General features: G+C 34.9%; 1 pseudogene; it reads left to right on the top strand.

Annotated features, from left to right (window-relative positions):
• The window catches only part of LOC105238809, an 89,284-nt pseudogene that overhangs the window by 48,454 nt on the left and 14,666 nt on the right, over window positions 1-26,164 (top strand).

The following is a 26,164-nucleotide window of genomic DNA, read 5'->3' as shown; positions in this document are numbered from 1 at the left end:
TTGTCAGTGTTTTTCAGGAAACAGGGAAAGGATTTAAAGATTAATGCAGGTTATCACGGGTGGCAGCAGACAAGGACCCAGATGCTCACACATCCCTTCACCCCTCAGTGGAATATGCATTGTTTAAAGTAAAAATACAAGAAAAAAAATGGAAGGCATGCAACTGACTTCTTAAAACCGTTTTCATTTTTCATTTTTCTAACTACTTGGTAGTAGAAATATGTAATAAGAAACAGAAATATGGCTGGAATTAATGCAATATAAGGCCGTGAGAAAACAAGATCTGTCTGAAATATTAAAGTTAATATTTCCAATAAGCATAACAATATGTTATCATTTTAGAAATAAAATACATTGTCATATATAATGTAGTAAAACTCTCTCTTGGCAATATTATACATGAGAATTAAAGCAGTTCTCTTAAAATTGGGGAGGGATTTTTTTCCCTAGGCATTCTTTAGAAATGAAAATATATAATATAAATCCAGACCTTTTTCTAGACTCAAAATCCCAAACTTAATAAAAACTATATCTCTAGATATTTAGACTATTGTTCTTGCTAACACTAAATTATGTTTATTCAATCATTTGTCCTTCCCCAGTTGGGAAATAGAGAGAACCATAGTGTAATCAAGGGAGAAACTCTATACAACCCCATTACTATTTGCCAGTGCATTTAGAATAATCACGAACACATAGTAGGTACTCAGCAAGTATCTCCCTTATACTTAAACAAAACATCCTAGAAATAATGAGTATTAACTCCACATTAAGATTTGTAGTCCTATTACTGACCAAATTTTTAAGTGTTTTTCTTTTAATTAAAATTAGAAAATTAATGTGAAACCATTTTAAATTACAAAGTCCTTTAAAAGTATGTTATTAATACAATTAATGAGTTGATAAATGACCTTTTTTTTAAATGAAGGCTTTTTTTGTCTTTGGGTCACTTATTGTTTCCTTTCTGAGTACAATTTGATTTTTTTCATTAAATTATTTCTCTGGTTCATATTTTAAGATTAATTTGGAATGTCTTTTATGTGAAATATATGCATAGATGAGAGAGAAAAACTGTGTTCATATTGTAGGATCTAAAATATATTAACAAGGGGCACCTGGGTGGCTCAGTTAGCTAAGTGTCTGACTTCCCGCTCAGGTCATGATCCCAGGGTCATGGAGTTGGCTCCACATCAAGCTCTGCATTGGCCTCCATCTTGGCTCCACATAGGCTCTGCATCTCTGCATTGGGCTCTGTGCTCAGCGGGGAATCTGCTTCTCCCTCCCTCATGCCCCTCCCCTGGCTCATGTTCTCTCTCTCTCAAAGAAATAAATAAAATCTTTAAAAAAATAGATTAACAAAATTAAGCCTCATCATAGTCTGAATATATTTGTGAGGCATCCACTTTGTAAAACTCTTTGTAAAATCTGTACTGTTCAAATGTGTTAACACGTTTAAATTTAAATATTTAAAATACTTAAAATTTACCAAAATTTAAATAAGAGCCTTTTTTTTTCAGTGAAATTAGGTACTTGAAAAGTGTCATGATAGGAATTACTTTGAGAGAGTAAAATAAAAACATAGTTGCCCATTAAATACTCTTTTCACTAAAGAGGAAGTAGACTCAAGGATTCTGGTTATGAATGGGAAAAGAAAAAGATGTATGGAGACAAGCAGAGGTAATATTGTAATAAAGATAGCAGTTAGATGATCATCTCTCTTTTTCCATTCTTAATACTTTCCTCAAAACTTGCTCTCACTTACATCACTGGAACAGTCTCCTCACTGGCTTCCATGCCTCTAAGTTTTGCCCCTCTCCAAATCATTCTCTAGATTGCAACCAGAATAATCTTTCTGTAATGTAAATATGATCATGTCACACCCCTGTTTAAAATGTTTTAATGACTATCCATTTCCTACAAAGTGAAGACCAAATTCATGACCATGGCTTTTAAGAGCCATCATACTCATGCTTTTCTCACCAGCTTTACACCTCACCATCTTTCTGCTTATGACCACTATCACTATCATACCCTCAAGTTCTGGTCATGCTGAATTGATCAGAATCCTTCAGTGTTATCATTCTGTCTTCAGCTCTGGACCCTTTTCACATCTTAAGCACCTAATCTCTTCAATATATCTCTCAAGGCACAATTTAGCACACATTTTGTGTGATCTTGTAGGGTACATTAGACTTGAAAGTTCCTAAGGATTTTTAAAAGGTTAGTTAAAAGGCTAACTATTCTCTGTGAGTCCTTACTTGACTTTCCTAGGCAGAGTTAGTTTATTTTCCATTGCTCCTTTTGTACTATGCACATTTCTGAATTATGGCATTAACTGTTGCATTTTAGTTCTTTGTTTACCTACCTCACTCTCTCCTATATATGCACCTTCCTAGCAATGTGCCTAACACAAAGTTGATGCTCAATAAATGTTGAATGAGTAAATATATCAATAAATAAATCAATAAATGAATAATCATCAAGTATTTAAATTGTGGTAGCCCAGCAAGATATCTTAATTTAGGAAAGCACCAACTAGCTTTAATTTAGGAAAGTACAAAAAAGCAATTTCAATTGGTTCTCAGAGAAGAAGAAAACAAGAAAAAAAGTATTACTCTTATTGGCCATAATTTATGAGAAAGATTCATTATTCATAGTACAGTAGCTAAAAGCAAATTAATGTTTCTGTCTATAGCAAAGATTTTTGAGGATATCTGCAGTTGAGTAAATTTACAATAGATAATTATGGCAATTAATTTTGAGGGGAACTTTATATTCCAAAGTGATTGCATACATAAAAATATTAAAATAAATTTTTTTTTCTTAAATGTGTAATGAAATATTTATAATTAGTACCAAGATTGTCTTAGTCCATTCAGGCTGCCCTCATAGAACACCATAGATGGAGCCTCAAATAATCTCAGTTACTTTTCATGCACAATAATCAGCACTCAACTAAAAATAAAACATATAAAAAATTTTCGACTAAAACCCAAGAAAAATAGACTATATAATCAAACTCATACAAAGTCTAGAAATTGTAGTTTTTAGACATGACTCTTAAAAGAAAATAATGATCAGTGATTTAAGAAGTTCAGTGACAATCAAATAGGAATTCTAGAATGAAAAATTATAATAATTATAACTAGACTTAATGGTTGGGTTTAATAACAGATTAGAGGTGAAGGGAGAAGAAAAAAATTGAAATATGTGTGAGAATTAAAGAAAAACTATATTATGAAACAAAATTACAGAAAAAAGTACAAGATACATATGGGATATGGGGAAGAATTTTGACATACATGATATTGGCATCATAAAAGGAGAACAATAGAAATTTGGGCAGAAAAAATCCTTGCAGACAATGCCTAAGAATTTCCAAAATTGAGAGGTAATATCAAACTACAGATTCAGAATGTGTTACCCCAAGAAGGGTAAGTGCAAAGAAAACTACTTGTAGTATAAAAATTAATGAAATAAATTGAACACAATGCAAATGAAAAGATATTACATATTCATGGATTGGAAGAATGTTGTTAGAATGTCCATACTACCCAAAGCAACCTACAGATTCAATGCCATCCCTATGAAAATATCAACAGAACTTTTCACAGAACTTGAACAAATAATATTAAAATCTGTATGAAAACACGAAAGATCCCAAATAGCCAAAGAAGTCTTGAGGAAGAAGAACAAAGTCGGAGGTATCGCAATCCCCCATTTCAAGATACACTACAAAACTGTAGTAATCAAAACAGTGTGGGTCTGGCACAAAAATAGACACATAGATCAATGGAACAGAACAGAGAGCCTAGAAATAAACCCGTGTTTATATGATCAATTAATCTACAACAAAGAAGGCAGGAATATATGATGGAGAAAATAGAGTATCTTCAACAATTGGTGCTGGGAAAACTGGACGGCTACATGCAAAATAATGAAACTGGACCACTTTGTTACACAATACATGAAAATAAACTCAAACGAGTTAAAGAACTAAATATGATACCTGAAACCATAGAACTCCTTAAAGAAAACATAGTCAGTAATCTCTTTGGGATTGGCTTTAGCAACATTTTTCTAGATATGTCTCCTCAGGCAGAGAAAACAAAAGCAAAAATAAACATTGGGATTACACCTAAGTAAAAAGCTTTCACACAGCAAAGAAATCATCAACCAAATGAAAAGACAACCTACTACCATGGGAGAAAATATTTGCAAATCATATATCTAATAAGCAGTTGATATCCAAAATACATAAAGAACTTATACAACTCAACATCAAAAACAAAACAAAACAAAAAAAAACACCCATAAACAGTCCAATTAAAAAACTGGCAGAGGACCTGAATAGATATTTTTCCAAAGAAGACACAGATGGCCAACAGACACATGAAAAGATGCTCCAGTATCATTAATCATCAGAAAAATGTAAGTCAAAGCCACAATGAGCTATCACCTCAATTCAGTCAGAATGGCTAGTAAAGAAAAGACAATAACAAGTGTTAGTTAGGATGTAGAAAAAAGGGAACCTTCGTGTACTGCTAGTGGGAATGTAAATTGGTGCAGCCACTATGGAAAACAGCATAAAATTTCCTCAAAAAATTAAAAATAGAAACACCATATGATCCAATAATTTCACTACTGGGTATTTTACCATAGAAAACAAAAACACTAATTCAAAGAGATATATGCACCCTTATGTTATTGCAGCATTATTTATAATAGCCAAGATATGGATGCAACCTAAGTGTCCATCAAAAGATGAATGAATAAAGAAGTCACACAAACACACAAAGTTTTCTCCCCTCTCCCTCTCTTTCACACACACACACACACACACACACAGAAATATTAGTCATAAAAAAGAATGATTTTACTTATTTATTTGACAGAGAGAGCCAGAGAGCACAAGCAGGGGGGGCAGTAGAAGGAGAGGGAGAAGCAGGATCCTGCCGAGCAAGGAGTCCCATGTGGGGCTTGATCCCAGGACCCTGGGATCATGACCTGAGACGAAGGCAGACACTTAACCATCTGAGCAACCCAGGTGCCCCTAAAAAAGAATGAGATCTTGCAGAGCCAACTGTACACTACCCACCCCCCAACTTTCCTTGTACTGTTAGCATGTAAGAAACTTTTAAAAAAATATTTTATTTATTTGAGAGGGAGACCATGTGCGCATGCAGAGAGGGAGAAGCAGACTCCTCACTGAGCAGGGAGCCCAACACAGGGCTCAATCTCAGGATGCTGAGATCATGACCTGAGCTGAAGGCAGACACTTAACCAACTAAGCCACCCAGATGCCCTGTGAGAAACATTTTGTCCTAAGCCTACTTTTATAGTGATTTGTTTTGTGCAGAGCCAAGTCTGTCCTTATACACACACTGGGTTAGGTCAACCTCTCACTTCCAGTACAATCCCCCTCTAAAACAATGGAGTTTCTGGACATTTAACACTGATAGTGATTGAGAACTTACTGTCTTGTGGTAGCGTTCTCCATTTTTAAGTAGTTAAAATTATTAAACTGTTCTTTTTATTTTGAACCAAAATTTGCCTTTTATAATTTCTACTCAAAAGCGAATTTACATACTGGGCTTAATTAATGAAAAGGTATGTTTCTAAATTTCTTCAGTGATATTCTGCGACTTAGAATTTATAATCTGCCTCAGGAAGTGTTCTGTTGAAACTATTTTCTGAAAAGCCTAAACCCTAAACAACAGAACACATTGAATGTAAATTAAACAGTGCTCTTGAGCAGAAAATTAAATTTGTTCTATGACATGGGTTTTAAGGAAGCCCACATAATATAAACAGTGCTGCAAGTGACTGATAAATCTGTAAACTCAATTGATACCCTACCTTGGTGATAACCAGTGGGGAAAGTTAGAGTAATATGCATGAGCATCTCATTCAAATACTTTGATTCTATTATCTAAGCAGAACCAGAAAATATTTTCAAGTAATTAATAACACTTTAATCCAGAAATATTGATATAATATACTTTTAAAGTGTTCTCCTTGTTGTGATGAGTACCAGGTGTTGTATGTAACACCTGTATGTTACTGTATACCTGAAACTAATATTACACTCTTCGTTAACTAACTAGAATTTAAATAAAAACTTAAAAAAATACCCTCCTTTCAGTTTTTATAGGAAGAATGTTCTCCTCACCATAATCCTAGGTTTAAAACTAAGGTTTGATGGTTAAGAGCTCTTCATTATAACAGGTCTATTTTACAACTGGTGCAAAGAAATGAGTAACAATCTACCCAGCACAATTTATAAGGCACTAGGAAATTGTTATTCCCTCAAATATCTTTACCAAGGGTCATTCACATTTGAGGCATATCATATTACTTATTAAATATTTTTGAGCTCTTAAAATCAATACAACTTATATAAATGCACAACAGAATAATAAGAGAAGGAGAAAAATAGGGTCTTCAAGAATGAAGAAATGCAAAAGGATAAGAACTGTGTATAAACATGCTTAATTCCCTAGAAATCAAATAGCAAAATTAAAGTAATAAGATCCCATTTTTCATCTATAATACTGGTAATTTTGTTTTTACTAATAATATCTATTATTGATAAGAGTTTGGGAAATGCACCCTCATCACTTTTGATAGAAATGTGAAGTGGTATAGTTTTATCTATCATCTATCTATCTACCTATCTATCTAGTGATTAATGAAAAGGAAAATACTTTGTAATATGTAATTATAGCAAACAATACCCAACAAGGATGAAGAAACTAATGTCTCAGGTGCCTCAGGGATGAATGTCTTCATCACCACCACCCCCAAACAAGAAAATTAGACTTGCTAAAGGGTTAGTTAGGGGTGAGAGAAATTTAGAATGTATAGTGAAAGATGAGAGTGAATGTTAATCACATCATCAGAATCAGTGACAACAAGTAAGACTTGTAGCTTCTTCTACTGCGTTTCCTGAATTAAAACCTTTTCAGAGATTGTGACTGGCCATCAATTTCAAGACTAATAGACATTAATAAATGGCATAATTGTGTCAGGCACTTCTTGTGTATCACCTCACATAATCTCAACATCAATTCTGAATCTCACCATGCTTGTGGTGAACAGTTTTGTGCAGGGTTCATCCTACTTCACACCAACTGCCCTAAAAGGGTTCCACCTTTCTCTCATTTATGGCTCTAGGATTTCTCTGATGCTGCAGCATGGGTCACCTATGGAAGAATCCTCAGCACTTGTATATGTGTTACCAAGAAGTGTGGGAGAGTTAATACCCTAATGGGTCAACTATTAACCAAAAGAAGATGAGAGTCAAAGGATAAGTGCTTTTGCCCTTTATGCTCCAGCAGAAACTTTACAAATGCATCTGAAACAGATTTCTTAGAAGTTCTTACGGAACAAAGCACTAGGTAACTGTTATTTTTCCTTCATCCTAGGTTTCACTCTCCATGGGCCCTCAATCCTGCAATCTCACATAACTTTCCATAAAAACACCCTTATGTAAGCCCCTGTTCTAGGTTTTATTTGAAAGAAACCCAAGCTAAGACAATATGAATAACTTTACAGAGAAATTTATTTTCAGGAAATTTATTCTGAGGAAATAATTAGTCACAAGAAAGAATTTCCTTCTGACATATCAGGTGTAATATTTTATGGAACAAAAATACTTAAAATGCAAATATTCAGTAATAAGGGGTTGGCTAATCCACATTTCAAATTTCTACAGGGAAATGACAGTAATTTAATTGGAAGATAACCCACGTTTTAGCCCACTTCCACATCGGCAAGTAAGTGAGATCCCTGAAACCTGGCTGAGAGTCACAGAATAAAAATTATAAAAAGGGAGGTTATTGGGTTTTGACTTCTGTGGAAGTTTAATTTATGTACAAGATTTCTCCCAGATTTCATTTTTGGGTTTTTTTTAAGTCTCTTTGGGAAATTATAATAATATGATAGAGGTTTATTATATTTAAAATTCAGCCCTCTTCTATTCTGTTTTATCATATAACCCTTTATGAAGAATTAGGTAAGATAGTATAACTTTACCTTTAATTTATTGTACTAAAGAATAGGAGTCAAACAGTCAGCTTCAGGAACAGGGAGGTCTTAGATGTAACTTAAGTTACAGTCCTGACCAACCTCTGAAACTTTTGAGGACAATTAACTAGAATATCTATTGTACTGGTCCAAGAAGGATCAAGCTCTGGTAAGTTATAAACAGAATATAGAAATCCTATTTTTTGTAGGCCTTTTATCTATATTTTCCAGAGGGAAACAACCATATTATGGGCTTGCCCATTAAACTTAATGGCTTAAATAAAAAAGGAAAGTGGTAGAATCAGTGAGAAGCCTCTTACTCTTTTGACAGCTCCCCTGTCCACTTTTGTCTGTACCTCTTTCCCACCCAACTCCCCAAACCGAAAAGGGTGAAATAATAATCTGATTTGTGAGATACTTGGAAACTGATTAGGTTGCAATTACTATGAGCAGTAAGTGTCACAAATGGTCATGAATCTCTTTATCCTTCCTCTTCTTTTTTTATGTAGCATCGAGAGAAAGTAAAGATATGTAGCATATTCTCTCTCATGTGCTTTCTGGAATTTAGGCCATCTTGTTAACTTTAAGTTTAGTGAAAGGCTGGTTGTAAACTACAGATTTGAAATGAGGCAAATGTATGGTCTTTTCTACATTGCTAAGTTACATACTCTAATTTAGTCTTATGAGAGAGCCTTGCATTTCAGTTTGTAGTGACCTGGATAATAATAGAGTGGCAGTTAATATCTTAATTTAGCATTTTCAGACATGCATACAGCTTTCTAGTAAACCTCCAGGGATGAGCTGGGGCAGAGGCAGGATTTAGGTATCCCTAAATAATCTGGATATACTACCATTTAATATCACTACAACTTTAATTCCAGATATCAAATACTACTCTTTCATGTCCAAAAATTAACTTTTTAGGACTAACTTTGAATTATGTTATTTTTATATGGTCTTAATTTTTCAGTTAAGTTGGATAATTATAAAAACCTCAAGTTCCAGAATACTGTTGATGGGCAATTACGAGGTGTTGAGGTAGAGGAAATTTCACATATGTAAGATGCTTTTTACCTTGCTAGGTAGGACAATAGATTCATTTATACAGTGCAGTTAAAGTTATATGCCCCAGTTACATGTTCTCATAGAATCCTCCACTTTTTACTTTGGATTTGTCATTACCAGTCACTCCTTCAATCTGTAAGCTCCCAAAGGTTAAGAACTATGTTTAAGTTACTTTGTATTCCCAGTGACTACTAGATTTCCTAGAAAAAATTGTGCAGTCAGTCAATAAATGAATAAATTCACATATACTTTGCATCATGAGAAAATAAAATTAGTCAGTATCTTAGTCTGCTTAGGCTGACTAAATACCATAAACTGGGTGACTAAAACAACAGACTTTTATTTCTCATAATTCTGGAGGCTGGGAAAATCAAGGTGCTAGCCAATTCAGTTACTGCTGGGAACACTTTTCCTGTCTTATTGATGGTCATCTCTTCATACAGTGGTAACAGTAGGGAGTGAGAGAGAACAAGCATGATCAAAAGTATGCAAGCAAAAGCAAACTCTGATCTCTTACTAGGGAAGTAATCCCATCAGAAGGACCCTATTCTCATGACCTCGCTTAAATCTAATTACCTCCAAGGAACCCACCTCCTGATACCACTACACTCGGGGGTAGGGCTTTAACAAATTAATTTTGAGGGTCACAAGCATTCAGTCCATAATAGCCAGATACATAAAGGATCACATAGTACTTTAATTGATCCTAGATTAACATACTTATTTTTAAAAAGCATTGTGAATCTGAAAGGAGATGAGTTTTTGGTTGGTAAGAAGACTGGTAAAATGATTTTAAATAACTCAATCATAAAAATAATTACTCTTCAGCAATCTATAAATTCTTATTTACTTATTTATTTAGGGTTTGGGAAGTTAGGATAATAGTTAAATATAAAGGGATTTTATTTAACTTTATTTTATTTATTTATTTTTAAAGATTTTATTTGTTTATCTGAGACAGAGAACATGAGTGGAGGGAGAGAGACAAGCAGACTCCCTGCTGAGTGGAGAGCTGGACGTAGGGCTAAATACTAGGATTCCGAGATCATGACCTGAGCCAAAGTCAAATGCTCAACCAACTGAACCACCCAGGTGCCCCCTTACTTAACTAATTTAGTCCTAGGTATATTTTAAAAGAGCAAACCATTTTTCTTCATTGTACAGGGGTTGACAGGTGCTTAAGACATCAGGGTAATATGATGGAAATTAAAGTATTAACTTTGTTTTTTTAAATCTTACTGTAATATAGATAATAAGATATTCTGCTAATTCAGGGCAAATTACTCCTTGCAGCCTTTAGTCATCTGAATTAAGCAACAGAGATATAGTTCCTTGCCAAGACAGAGGAGGTATTATCTCCGGGGGCACCTCTAAAAGTATTAAGTGCTCATTTACACCATAATGAGCAAACACCCTCTAAGTGATTCCTGAGAGTAAACTGAGTACCTTTATTTGACCCAAATATATCTTCACTTGTCTACATGGTTAATTGGATGATTCAGTTCATTTGCTCTTCTATTTAGCTGACAATTACCATATATACATTATATGGATTACTCTGTCTCAACAAAATGGCATTTCACTGTAAGGCAACACTGAACACAATTTATATTCTTTAATGACTGAGAAGGCACCTCATGATCTAGTTACAGGACCTCAGGGACATCACAGTAAATCTCAAACATCACAGTGATATATAAGGAACTGATTGAAGTAATATACTGTGGTTTCAGAAAAAAATCATCAATTTGTTTATATTTTACTTTGTTATACTCCCCACAATTTGGTACAAAAAATAATTTATTGATACTTTGAATATGGCAGTGCCAGTACCCCATCCATTTAATCATTAGTTCTTTTTTTTTTAAGATTTTATTTATTTACTTGTCGAGGGAGAAAGAGAGAGCACAAACAGGGGAGCAGGGGGAGCAGCAGGCAGAGGGAGAAGCAGGCTCCCTGCTAAGCAAGGAGCCTGATGTGGAACTCAATCCCAGGACCCTGGGATTATGACCTGAGCTGAAGGCAGATGCTTAACTGAATGAGCTACCCAGGCATCCCTCATTAGCTCTTTTTTTAACCATAGAAATTGTCATTATTTAAATCCTGACTATCTTTAAGGAGAAATCTGCAACATTCTGGGAAGTTTTTCTTTTTTCCTCCTGGGATGTTTATCTCAGTCTCAAAGGATTTCAGCTAAAACACAGAAACTAGGAAATCTCCTGTTAAATAAGGGTGATATCATAAACTTGATCACTTGTCCCAAATAAAATCTGGTGTGTTTAAGTTTTAACCCATTAACTACACAGTTTTATTTAAAGTAGCATCACATAGAGAATTAGAAAAAATTAGATAATAAATTAGATAATAAATAATAAATAAAGTGAATTCTTGTTTTAGCAATTTGTTATATAGATAACCCTGAACAATTTCTAGAAGAATCAGCCACTTTGGGAGTAATAAATCTGTATAAATGAAAGCAGAGACCTATGATGCATTCACCTCTCCAGTTGAATTTAATAATTAGATAACTGTCTAGTGGTGATTCCTGACCCCTTTTTATTAATTAAAAAATAAACAAATTATTATTACTGCTGTAATTGAATCAAGCATGAAAAGCACAAAGCCTAAGCAGCCATAAGTTTCCTGTTTCCTTGGTCTCCTCTCAACCCAAATCTCCCCATTAGTAAGCCAGGAGCCCAATATGGCTTGTCTTCTCTTCCTCCAAAAAACCCAACAATTATTCTAATCAGTTGTTGCCTAACAATCAAGCCACTGTGTGGAAATGAACTATCATAAAAATATACTTATTCCATTCCAAGGAATTCAAAGCAAGACCTGGTTAGTAGTTTGTTTTAAAACAATGATTTGTTTTTACCACACACTGTGCCCACATGCCAGTTACACAGCTGCTGCCAGGCCCAGCTGCTGAGCCATGCCCAGCTGCTGCACCTTGTCATATCCAGCCATGTGTCCCATGCATACCTGGCCCAGACACATCCAGCCATCACCATATGCTGTGCCCAGCCTCACACACCCCCAGCTGCTTCAGCGTCCTCCAGCCACCACAGTGCTTTGGGGAACCTGGCATAGGACTACTGGCTGAGTGGGAAAGTATTGCTAACACTGCCACCCACTCCCAAGTACCTCCCTGGTAGGCACACCCCCTCAGACCTGGCATGCCTGTGTTCCACTAACATCACAGAGAGCAAGTTCAGCCCATAACTAACAGAGAGTCAGTACAAACAATTACACTAAAAGGAAAAGTAACTCAAATATAACAGAAGGGGATAGGCAAAATACATAGGATACTCTCCTGAAGTGTCAGGTTCTGATGAAGAGGGGACACTCTACTGAGGGCACTCCAGAACTGCTTCTTCATAAAGACACTACTTTCAAGAGCAGAAGACATAGCTGACTTTCTTAACACCCAGAGACAAAGAAATTTATCCCAAACAAAAGAACAGGACAAGGCCACAGTCAGAAATCTAAGTGAAAGAGATATAAGTAGCATGCCTGATAGAGAATTTAAAGCAATAATAAAAATACTCACTAGACTTAAGAAAAGGGTGAAAGACATGAGTGACCACTTAACTCAGAGCTAAGGAATAACGTAGCAGAGATAAAGGGCTCAATAAACAAATTGAGAAACACACTTAATGGAAGGAACAGCAGGATGGAAGAAGCAAAGGAATGAATTAGTGACCTAGAAGACAGAGTAATGGAAAGTAATTAAGCTGAATAAAAGAGAGAAAAAAGAAGTATGCAAAACAATAATAGACTGAAGAAACTCAGTGACTCCAACAAATGTAATTACATTCATATTATATGAGTGTCAGAAGAAGAAAAGAGAGGAAAGGGGGCATAAAATTTATTTAAAGAAATAATAGCTGAAAACTTTCCTAACCTGGAGAAGGAAATAGATATCCAGGTCCAGGAGGCACAGAGAACTCCCACCAAAATCAACAAAAGCAGACACATCCCAAGACATATTGTAATTAATTTGGCAAGAAACAGTGATAAAAAACAAAATTTAAAAGCAGAAAGACAAAAGAATATAGTAACTTACATAGGGCAACCTATAAGGCTAGCAGATTTTTCAACAGAAAGGCACTGCAAGCCAGAAGAGAGTGGCATGATATATTCAAAGTGCTGAATGGGAAAAATCTGCAGCCAAGAATCCTCTATCCAGCAAAGCTATCGTTCAGGATAGAAGGAGAACTGAATAGTTTCCCAGACAAACAAAAACTAAAGGAGTTGTGACCACTAAACCAGAACTGCAAGAAATACTAAAGGGGACTGTGAGTGGAAAGGAGAGAACAAAAGAGACAGTATGAAAGTAAGAAACACAAAAGCAGTACAAATGAATATTTCTGTAAAAAATCAGTCAAGGTATTCACAATAAAAAGGATATAAAATATAACAACATGTACTTAAAACCTGGGGAGAAGAGGAATAAGGAATAGGTTCAAACTTAAACAACCATCAGCTTAACACAGACTCCTGTATGCAGAAGAGGTTATATACAAACCTAATGGTAACCTACATCAAAAACCACTAACAGATATGTAAAGAAATCTAAATATATCACTAAAGAAAATCAGCCAAACATGAAACACAAGAAAAAAAAATCAAAGAAAATCTTCAGAAACAACCACAAAACAAATAATAAAATGACAATAAATATACACCTATCAATGATTGCTTCGAATGTAAGTGGACTAAAACAATCCAATCAAAGGACATAAGGTGACAGAATGGATAAACAGACAAGACCCATCTATGTGCTGACTACAAGAGACTCATTTTAGACCTAAGGACACTTGCAGATAGAAAGTGAGAGGATGGAGAAACATTTATCATACAAATGGATATAAAAAAAAAGGCTGGACAGAAATGCTTATATCAGACAAATTAGACTTTAAAACAAAGACTATAACAAGAGACAAAGAAGGACACTATATAATAATAAAGGGGACAATCTAAAAAGAAGATATAACAATTGTAAATATTTATGCACCCAATTTGGGAGCACCCAAATATATAAAACAAGTAATAACAAACATAAAGGAACTAATCAATAATAATACAATAATTGTAGGGAACTTTAAACTCGCTTATATCAATGGACAGATCATCTAAACAGAAAATCAGCAAGGAAACAATGGCTTTGAATGACACACTGGAATAGATGGATTTAACAGATATATTCAGAACATTCCAACCTAAAACAGCAGAATACACATTCTTTTGAAGTGCACATGGAATATTCTTCAGAATAGATCACATATTAGCCCACAAAACAAGCCTCAACAGAAACAAGAAGATTGAAGTCATACCATGAAACTTTTCTGAACACAATGCTATGAATCTAGAAGTCAACCATAAGAAAAAATCTGGAAAGACCACAAATACAGGGAGGTTAAATAATATGCTGTTAAAGAATGAATTGGTCAATCAGGAAATAAAAGAAGAAATTAAAAAGTACATGGAAGCAAATGAAAATGAAAATACAATTGTCCAAAACCTTTGGGATACAGCAAAAGCAGTCTTAAGAGGGAAGTTTATAGCAACACTGGCCTACCTCAAGAAGCAAGAAAAATCTCAAACAAACAACCTAAACATACACTGAAAGGAGCTAGAAAAAGAACAACAAGCAAAACCTAAAACCAGCAGAAGGAAGGAAATAATAGAGATTATACCAGAGATAAATGAATAAATGAAACTTAAAACAACAATAGGACAGATCAATAAAACTAGGAGCTGTTTCTTTGAAAAAATCAATAAAATTTATAAGCCTCTAGCCTGACTTATCAAAAAGAAAAGAGAAAGGACTCAAATAAATAAAATGACAAAAGAGAGAGGAGAAATACAAACGATTATAGGGAATATTATGAAAAACTATATGTCAACACACTGGACAACTGAGAAGAAATGGATAAATTCCTGGAAACATAAACGACCAAAAGTGAAAAAGGAAGAAAAAGAAAACTTGAGCAGACTGATAACCAGCAAAGAAATTGAATCAGTAATGAAGTCAAAACAAAACAAAACAAACTCCCAACAAACAAAAGTCCAGGACCAGATGAGTTCACAGACAAATTCTACCAAACATGTATTTATTTATTTTTAAAGATTTTATTTATTTCAGAAAGAGAGGGAGAGAATGTGTGCCTGAGCACAAGCATGAACAGGGGGAGGAGCAGAGGGAGAAGCAGACACCCTGCTAAGCAGGGATCCAGATGTGGGTGGGGCTTAATCCCAGGACCCTGAGATCATGACCTGAGCTGAAGGCAGGTGCTTAACTGACTGAGCTACCCAGGTGCCCCCCTACCAAACATTTAAATAAGAGTTAATACATATTCCTCTCAAACTATTCCCCCCCCCAAAAAGGAAGGAAAACTTCCCAATTCATTCTATGAGGCCAGATTACCCTCACACCAAGACCAGATAAAGACACCACTAAAAAAGAGAACTAAAGGCCAATATACCTGATGAACATAGATGCAAAAATCCTCAACAAAATAACTAGCAAACTAAATCCAACAATACATTTAAAAAAATCATTCACCATGACCAAGTGGGATTTATTCCTGGGTTGCAAGTGTGGTTCAGTATTCGCAAATCAATCAATGGGGTACATCACACCAATAAGAGAAAGGATAAGAACCATACAATCATTTCAATAAATGAAGAAAAAGCGTTTGACAAAATATAACACCCATTCATGGTAAAACCACTCAACAAAGGAAGTTTAGAGGAAACATACCTCTACCTAATAAAGGCCATCTAGGAAAAACCCACAGCTAATGTCATCCTCAATGGGGAAAAACTGAGAGCTTTTCTTCAGTTAGGAATGAGAGACAGGGATGTTCACTCTCACCACTGTTATTTAACATAGTACTAGAAGTCCTAGCCTGAGCAATCAAACAACAAAAAAAAAATAAAAGTCATCCAAATTGGCAAGGAAAAAGTCAAATTTTCACTATTTGCAGATGACAGATATTATATATAGAAAAGCAGAAAGATTCCATCAAAAAACTGCTAGAATAGATACATGAATGCAGTAAAGTCACAGTTTGCAAAATCTGTTGCACTTCTATACACCAATATTGAAGCAGCAGAAAGAGAAATTAATGGGGCACCGGGGTGGCCCAGTCAGTTAGCTTCCAGCTCTTGATTTTGACTTGGTTCATGATCTCAAGGTTGTGAGATTGAACCCCACATCATGCTCTACGCTCTTCAGGGAGTCTGCTTAAGATTTTCTCTCCTCTCCTTCTGCCCCTCCCCTTGTTTGCGTTCTCTCTCTCTCAAATAAATGAATAAATAAATAAATAAATAAATAATCTTTTTCAAAAAGGAAAGAGAAATTAAGGGATCAATCCCATTTACAACTGCACCAAAAACAATAAGATACCTAGGAATAAACCTAACCAAAGGGGTGAAAGACCTGTGTTCTGAACACTATAAAACACTGATGAAAGAAATTGAAGATGACACAAAGAAATGGGAAGACATTCCATGCTCATGGATTGGAAGAACAAATATTGTTAAAATGTCTATACTACCCAAAGCAATCGAAAGACTTAATGCAATCCTTATCAAAATATCACCAGCTTTTTTCACAGAGCTAGAACAAACAATCCCAAATTTGTATGGAACCACAAAAGATCTTGAATAGCCAAGGTATCCTTGGAAAGGAAAAGCAAAGCTGGAGGCATCACAATTCTGGACTTTGAGTTATATTACAAAGCTGTAGTAATCAAAACAGTATGGTACTGATACAAAAATAAACGCATAGATCAACAGAACAGAAGAATACAAAGCCCAGAAATGAACCCACAACTATATGGTCAATTAATCTTCAACAAAGCAGGAAAGAATATCCAATGGGATAAAGACAGTCCCTTCAACAAATGATGTTGGGAAAACTGGACAGCAACATGCAAAAGAATGAAACCAGACCACTTTCTTACACCAGACACAAAAATAAATTCAAAATGGATTAAAGACCTAAATGGGAGACTTGAAACCATAAAAAGCCTGGAGGAGAACACATACAGTAACTTCTTTGACATCGGTTTAAGCAACTTCTTACTAGATATGTCTCCTGGGTCTAGGGAAAGAAAAGCAAAACTAAATCATTGGGACTTCATCAAAATAAAAAGCTTCTGCACAGTGAAGGAAACAACAAAACTGAAAGGCAACCTACAGAATAGGAGAAGATATTTGCAAATGACTTATATGATAAAAGGTTAGTATCCAAAATAAATAAAGAACTTATAAAAGTCAACACCTAAAAAAGGAATAATCCAATTACAAAACAGAAGACATGAATAGACATTTTTCCAAAGACATGAAGATGGCCAGCAGACACATGAAAAGATGCTCAACATCACTCATCATCAGGGAAATGCAAATCAAAACTACAATGAGATATCACCTTACACCTGTCACAATGGCTAAAATAAAAAACACAAGAAACAAACAGGTGTTGGCAAGGATGTGGAGAAAGAGGAACCTTCTTGCACTGTTGGAGGGAATGCTGACTGGTGCAGGCACTCTGGAATACAGTATGGAGGTTCCTCAAAAAGCTAAAAAATAGGGGTGCCTGGATGGCTCAGTCAGTTAAGCATCTGCTTTCAGCTCAGGTCATGATTTCAGGGTCTTGGGATCAAGTGCTACATTAGGCTCCCTGCTCATTAGGAGTCTGCTTCTCCCTCTCCTCCTACCCCTCCCCCCCATGCTCATGCTCTCTCTCTCTCTCTCTCAAAGAAATAAAATCTTTTAATAACGTTAAAAATAGAACTACCCTAAGATCCAGCAATTACACTACTCATTATTTACCCCCAAAATACCAAAATACTAATTCAAAGTGATACACGTACCCTGATGTTTATAACAGCATTATCTACATTAGCCCAAATAACTAACAGAAATTTATTTTTTTAATTTTTAAATATTTAATTTAATTAAGCAGTCCACATGTCCATCTACTGATGAATGGATAAAGAAGAAGTGGTACATACAATGGAGTATTACTCAACCATAACAAAAACAAAATCTTGCCATTTGCAATGACATGGATGGAACTAGAGAGCATTATGCTAAGTGAAATAGTCAGGGAAAGACAAATACCATATGATTTCAGTCATATGTGGAATTTAAGAAAATGAGCAAAGGGTAATAAAAGAGAGAAAGAGGCAAACCAAGAAACAGACTCTTAACTAGAATGAACAAACTGAAGGTTACCAGAGGGGAGGTGGTCAGGGGAATGGGTTAAGGGGGTGGTCAGGGGAATGGGTTAAGTAGGTGATGGGGATTAAGGAGTGCACTTGCTGTGATGAGCACTGGGTGTTGTATGGAAGTGCTGAATCACTATATTGCACAACTGAAACTAATATTATACTGCATGTTAACTAACAGAAATTTATTTTTTTAATTTTTAAATTTTTAATTTAATTTAATTTTACTAGAGATAGAGGGTTGGGGGGAGAGGGAGTGTGAGAGATAGAATCTTTTTTTTTTTTTAAAGATTTTATTTATTTGACAGAGAGACAGCCAGCGAGAGAGGGAACACAGCAGGGGAGTGGGAGAGGAAAGAAGCAGGCTCCCAGCAGAGGAGCCTGATGTGGGGCTATCCCAGAACGCCGGGATCACCCCTGAGCTGAAGGCAGCCGCTTAACGACTGCTCCACCCAGGCACCCCAAGAGAGATAGAATCTTAAGCAGACTCCACACCCAGCATGGAGCCCAGTGCAGGGCTTGATCTCACAACACTGAGATAATGACCTGAGCTGAAATCAAGATTTGGACACTTAACTGACTGAGCCACCCAGGTGCCCCAACTAACTGGAATTTAAATAAAAATTTAAAAAATAATATAATTAAAAATAAAAGATGGTAAAAAAAAGAAATGCTAGAAATCAAAATGTTGTACAGAAATAAAGAATGCCTTGGAGGGGCTCAACAATTGGACAAGGCAAGGAAAGAATCAGTGAGCTTCAAGGTAAGCCAACAGAAACTTCCCAAACTGAAATGTGAAGAGAAAAAATAATGTGAAAATATAGAGCAATATATATAAGAACTTTAGGACAATGTCAAAAGAAAACTATCAAAAGAATAATATCAAACATATACAAATATGGACTCTCTGAAGGAGAAAGGTTTAAAGCTTTCCAAAATTAATGACATTAATGACGGAAACCAAACGATAGACCCAGAAAGTTCAGAGAATACTAATCATAATAAATACTGAGAGTACTACACAGATGTATCATAAGCCGCACACACACAAAAGGAAAAACCTTTGAAGAAGCCAGATGGGGAAAAATCCCACCTTGCCTGTATAGGAAGAAGGATAAGAATTACAGTAGGTTTTTCATCAGACAACATGAAAGCAAAACAGAATGAAGTGAAATATTTAAAGTGTTGAAGAATACCCCCACAACCTGGATTTCTATATCAAATGAAATTATCCTTCAAAACTGAAAGAGTGCCATTACACATCTATTATAGGGGAAAAATCCAAAACACTGATCACACCAAATGCTGGCAAGGATCTGGAGCAACAAGAATTCACATTGTTTTTAGTGGGAATGCAAAATGGTATAGTCACTTTGTGAGTTTCATACACAACTAAACATATTCTTATCATACAATCCAACAATTGAACTCCTTGGTATTTACCCAAGTGAGTTGAAAACTAATGTAGACACAAAATTCCCACATGGATATGTATAGAAGCTTTATTCATAATTGTCAAAATTTAGAAGCAACCAAGATGTTCTTTAGTAGATAAATGAATAAACTGTGGCACATCCAGACAATGGGATATTATTCAGCAATAAAAATTCTGAGTTATCATGCCATGAAAAGACATAAGGGAACTTTATATTCATATTACTTAGTGAAAGTAGTGAAACTGAAATGACTATGTGCTACATAATTCCAATTATATGTCATTCTGGAAAAGGAAAACTACAGAGAGAGTAAGAAGTTGAGTGGCTGCTAGGGGTTAGAGGGAGGGGAGGGATGAATAGGTAGAGCACAGAGGATTTTTAGGGCGATGAAAGTATTCTGCTTGGTACTATAATGGAGAATAACATATTATTATATATTTGTCAATACCCATAGAATGTACAACATCAAGCATGAATGCTAATGTTAATGATAGACTTTGCGTGACCATGTTGACATATGTAATATAGGTTCATCAGTTGTAACAAATATACCACTCTTGTGCAAGATGTTGAAAATGGGTGAGACTGTATGTATAGGGTCAGGGTCACACAGGAACTCTCTATACTTTCTGCCCAATTTTTCTGTAAACCTAACACTGTTCTAAACAATAAAGTCTATTTTAAAAAGTGAAAGACAACTAACAATTTTTCTCAGACAAAAAAAATCCTGAGAAAATTTATCACTGCCAAAACAGTCCTACAAGAAATGTTAAAAGACTTTCTTCAGGCAGAAAGAAATGATATATGTCTGTCATATGGAACTATATGAAGGAAGAAAAAGCATTGAAGTAATAAATGAAGATAAAATAAAATCTTTTACTTCTCAAATTCTCAGTTGATCTAACATATAACTATTTAAAGTAATTAAAGTCACAATGAATTGAGTGATTGCAGCATATGGATAAGTGAAATGAATGATAGAAAAGAAACTTGAGAGAGGAGGGAGGAATTCATAATACTCTATTATAAGGTATCTGTACTACATTAGAAATGAAATAGAGTTATTAAGGATGGACTTAGATTAGTTAAAATGTATATTGTAAACTCTAGTAAATCATAAAATATTTTTTATTTATTTTTTTAATCACAAAAGATTTTAAGCTACATTAATAATAAATTGGAATAACAAAAAATACTGAATACCAGAGAAGACTGAAAAAGAAGATGCAAAAAAGAAAGAACAAGTGTAACAAACAGAAAAAAATTACAGACATGGTAGATATCAATCCAGCTATATCAATAATCATGTTAAATGCCAATGATCTAAACATATTAAAAAACAGATTATCAAAGTGGATTTTAAAAAAGACCCAATACATTGTCTACTAGAAACCCACTTTAAATATAAAGGCTCAGATGGGTTAAAAGTAAAAGGATGGAGAAAAATATAGCAAAACACCAATGAAAAGAAAGCTGAAGCTATTATGTTAATTTCAGACAAATCAAACTTCAGAGTTAAAAGTTATCAGGGATAAAGAAGAGCATTACATAGTTATAATAGGATCAATTCTCTAAGAGACATAATAATCATTAATATATATGCACCTAACAACAGAGCATCAAAATATGTGAGGCAAAAACTGCTAAAACCACAAGGAGAAATAGACAAATCCACTATTATAGTTGAAATGTTTAATACACCTCAGTATTGACAGAACAAGCAGGCAGAAAATCAGTAAGGACGTAGTTTTCCTGAACAGGTCTATTAATCAACTTTTTCTAATTGACATTTATAAAATATTCCATCCAGTACCAGCTGAATACACATTTTTTTCAAGCTTGCTGGAACATTTACCAAGATATACCACATTCTGGGCAATAAAACACACCTCAATAAACACAAAGAAATAGAAATCATATACAATATGTCCCCTGCAAGGGAATTATGATAGAAATCGATAACAGAAAGAGCTGGATAATCACCAAATATTTGAAGATTAAACAACACACATAAATAAGACAAGGGTCAAAGGACAACACCTCATGATAAAATAAATAATACTTTGAGCTGAATAAAAATGAAAATACAACTTATCAAAATTTGTGGGATGTAGAGAAAGCAGAGCTTAGGGAAAATTTATAGCACTAAATGCACATAATAAAAAAAGGATCTAAAATCAACGATCTGAGCTTCCATCTCAAACTAGAAAAGAACAATTTAAGCCCAAAGCAATAAGAAGAAAAAAAATAAAAATTAGAGCAAAAATCAGTGAAAGTGAAAATAAGTAAATAAAGAAAAAAAAAACAGCAAAGCCAAATCAATTTAAAAAATGGTAAATCTCTATTCAGGCTACCCAAGAAAAAAATAAAGCAAGCACACATTGCTAATATTAGAACCAAAAGAGGGGTTATCACTACTGATCCCACGGACATGAAAGGATGATAAAGGGATAGTATGAACTTTTCTAAGTCCAAAAATTGGTAATTTACATGAGATTTTTTTTTAATTCTTTGAAAGACACAAACTACCAAAACTCACACAAGTAGGTAATCTGAATAGACATACATACTAATGAAATTGAGTAAGGAATTCATAACCTTCTAAAACAGAAAGCAGTAGTCCCAGATGGTTTCACTGGTGAATTCTACCAAAGATTTAAGGAAGAGATGATATTAATTCACAATATTTCCAAACAACAAGGATTCTAGAATAGGTTTGGTACGATAAAAAGTGTTAATTATAAATGTAATTTCAAGCTTTTTGGAATGGAGGAGATTTGCTCCCTCATAAAATAAAGATTATATGATTTTTTTAAAAAAGGACTTTTTATAAAGCTAGTAAATTAATCTCTACCACTAAAGTGCCTTGTGACCCACCCTACAAAATTATGTACAGGTTCATACATACAAGAAGATTAAAATCCACCTCTGCCTTCACCTAAATTGAATCCAGTATGTAAAAAGATTAACACAACTCATGGCCTCATGACTTATTCTAGCCTTTCAAAATTTAGACATAGTCCTTCCCACATTCCAAGGCTTTCTTGCAGAACTTTGTGGGTAGTGATATTTCTTTATGTAAAGAGTAGTTGAAGAGATTTTATAATTTATACAATTCTGGTCATTGTCTCCAATAGTTCTCTCAGAAAACACCAAGTAACACATAGACCATTAGATTGATATACAAATATATTATAGTTAGACTAGCATAAGATTGTAGAACTTGAAAATTAAGCAAGCTCAGGAATTTAGACCTTGTTCTGAAAGCACATTCAAAATCAAGATTAGATTTATTCCCATTTTATAGTTATTTTGCATAACTTTATATAAACTCAGAAATTCAAGAGTGAATATTTTATTATATTTCACTTTAAAGCCTCTACTGTGTATAAACTATTTGAAGTTTGGAATTTATTTTGTAAAATAAAATACGTAGAAAAATGTCTATTTATGTTTGTCATTCTGGATATTGAGGGAGTGATATGAAGGCAGGTATCTAGGGAAGATGGGAAGCTAAGTCAGTAGGCTGGATTAGAAACTCAGATTGAGAATCGCCCATAACTGCTTAATAATAATTATGATTCAGACCACTGGTTCTTAAGTTTTGTACATATGCATTATCCAGAATTTGTGTTAAAAATGGATTTTAATCTTTGGGGTTGGGCCAGGAACCAACAATCATGACAGGCATCACAGATGACTGTGATAAAGGGGTCTCTCTTAGATTTTAGTTTCTGAAATGGATCCTAAGTAAAGGATTCATTTATTAAAAAGACGCTCACAGGAGAAAAGTAAGAGAAGGGGAAAACAGTAAAAAGGAAGAAGTCAAATAGGAGTGACATTTTAGGTCAACTCCCACACTCAGTCTGATCCCATGGAAAGTTCTGGAACATAAATTATACCTCAGAATCTGCCCCAGCTTGAATCAAGAAAGCTAGGTTTTCATACTCTGCCCCCATACAGTCATAGGTTTAGGGGCAACTCAATTAATTTAATTAATTAATTCCCAGGTACTTCCACCTCTGTATGCATTATGCTTTGTGTGTGGATCCAGTAACTCAATCAGTCCCCTTAAGAGTTTTACCTGAAGATCCTTATAAACAAAGTCACTTTTAAGCTAGGGGGCAGGGAGAGGTCCAAGATGATCTCAGTAGAGCACCAACTTTGTCTCTTACAGGGTCTGTGGAACACATTTTGAGAAACATTGTTTTTCACTTTTATTTATCAGAAGTGATGAACCATGGATGAGATAGAATTTTAATGACACTTTACAAAAGGGAAAAGGCTAATACACCAAAAATTAGGTTAGAGGAGTTTGAAATTGAATGGAGGTAATTTTTCTGAATCAGATCCAAAGATGCTTTTGACAACTTGATAGTGAGAGATTAGAGTGTAAGCTGGACCTGTTCATTTGTAGAGCTGTTCAGAGCTAAATTAGTATCTATCCTTCTCCTATTCACTCATTAACATATGAGTATAAGGAGATTGTGGGAGGATCTATGGCTCCTTTCAGTCTATGTAGTTGAGTTTATCCATATTTCCTTTACACAATTTATATTATTTATGTTTTGCACCCAGCCTAGACAAGGTTACAGGATGAAAAAGGAACTAAAGTCTACATGCTGTCTAAGGTGTGCTGAGACATATTCTGTAACATCATCAATTCATTTTTATACAGAGTTTTTCTCAGTTTTTTTTTTATATTTTCAGCATTGTGTTTGCTAGTGTAAAGAGAAAAGACATGTTTCCTTATCTTTGCTAGAATAAAAGAGAGCTAAATATGGTCTCAAAATCCAAAGAATCCCAGATAAAGCTTGACTGACTAGAAATATGAGATGGAGTAAATTTAGCTGGGAGAACAGGCTCTTCAAATGTAACTTGCTTCTCATATGGTATGTTTAGGAAGCTTAACATCTGTGTGAATGTGATACCTGTTGGCACATGTTTGGGAAATCTACCAGAAGGAGGAAATCACCAATAGGTGGAACTTACCTGTTGGGCACATGTTTGGGAAATCTACCAGAAGGAGAAAATCACCAGTAGGTGGAACTTGACTTCTGGTACATCTGTAATTAAAGATAGTCAAAATAGGGGGAAATGGTGAGATATCCCAAGTCAAAATAGAAAAACAAGTGTAAGAATTTCTTATGATTTTTAAGCATGCTTGGTTACACTCCATCTAGGCCCTGATGCTGCTGAATCATTTCTTTTTTTTTAAGACTTTATTTATTTGAGAGAGAGAATGAGCAGGGGGAGGGGCAGAGGGAAGGAGAGAGAATCCTCAAGCCGACTCCCTGCTGAGTGCAGAGCCTGATGCAGAGCTATCCCACCACCTTGAGATCATGACCTGAGGCAAAGGCAGACACTTAACCAATTGAGCCACCCAGGTACCCCTGAATAGTTTCTAAAAGGCATGGAGAACAGTGATCTAAACATATTGAGATAAAAGATTTGGAACTTTTCTTCTATGGTTGTTCTCTGGGAATAAATGTATGTGGGTATATATCAGTATATCAACATATCAGTATAAAATGTGTACTTATGTGTGAATACTTCAAATTGAATAGCACTACAGTAATTTAAGTTAGCATAAATACTGATATTTACTAAAGTGATAGTCAAGTATTGCCCTGGGAAAATATTCCTCGCTGAACCTATTTTCTCAACTCATATTCACTTTTACTCAGCACTGGAAATAAAGGCAAATTTCAGTTAATCAAGTTGTAGTACAATCTATTGATAGTGCTCTTAACTCCTCTGCCTTAGTGTTTTCCCTCTTATTCTTTCTACCTCCTCTAGAAGTTTATTTCCACAGTTGGTAATTCAAATTTGGACACACTTTCTTTAAATCATTAATTGATCTCTCATCAAGAAGGTCTCTAATATTGACTTGGTTTCCCTCTGGACAGGCCAATAGGAATCTTCTCTTCCTCTTGGTAGTTTTATTGCTTAATATTAACAAATATATTGATAGTCTTTGCTTTTAAGAATCATTTTCTTAGAAGTTCAGTTAGCGGGACACCTGGGTGACTCAGTTAAGTGTCTGCCTTTGGAATAAGTCATGATCTCAGAGTCCTGGAATCGAACCCAGCATTGGGCTCCCTGCTCGGAGGGGAGTCTGCTTTTCCCTTTCCCTCTGCCTCTGCCCAGTTCATGCTCTCTCCCTCCCTCTCTCTCTCTTTCAAATAAATAAATGAAATCTTTAAAAAAGAAGTTCAGTTAGCAATCTCTAAGAATAAAGTTTCCTCTGATAAACTGATGAAATTGAGTTTCTGACCCTGAAATTATGAAAATCCTATCAGAGTACAGATATTCTTTGAGGCTATTTCTAAAAGCAGTCAAATTGACCCCCTCCCAACACAAACACACACACACACACACACACACACACAA

Source organism: Ailuropoda melanoleuca, chromosome X (genome assembly GCF_002007445.2).
Source record: "Ailuropoda melanoleuca isolate Jingjing chromosome X, ASM200744v2, whole genome shotgun sequence".
NCBI lineage: Eukaryota > Metazoa > Chordata > Mammalia > Carnivora > Ursidae > Ailuropoda > Ailuropoda melanoleuca.
Note: the sequence above shows the minus strand (reverse complement) of the source record. Positions and strands in the feature narration are given on the sequence as shown.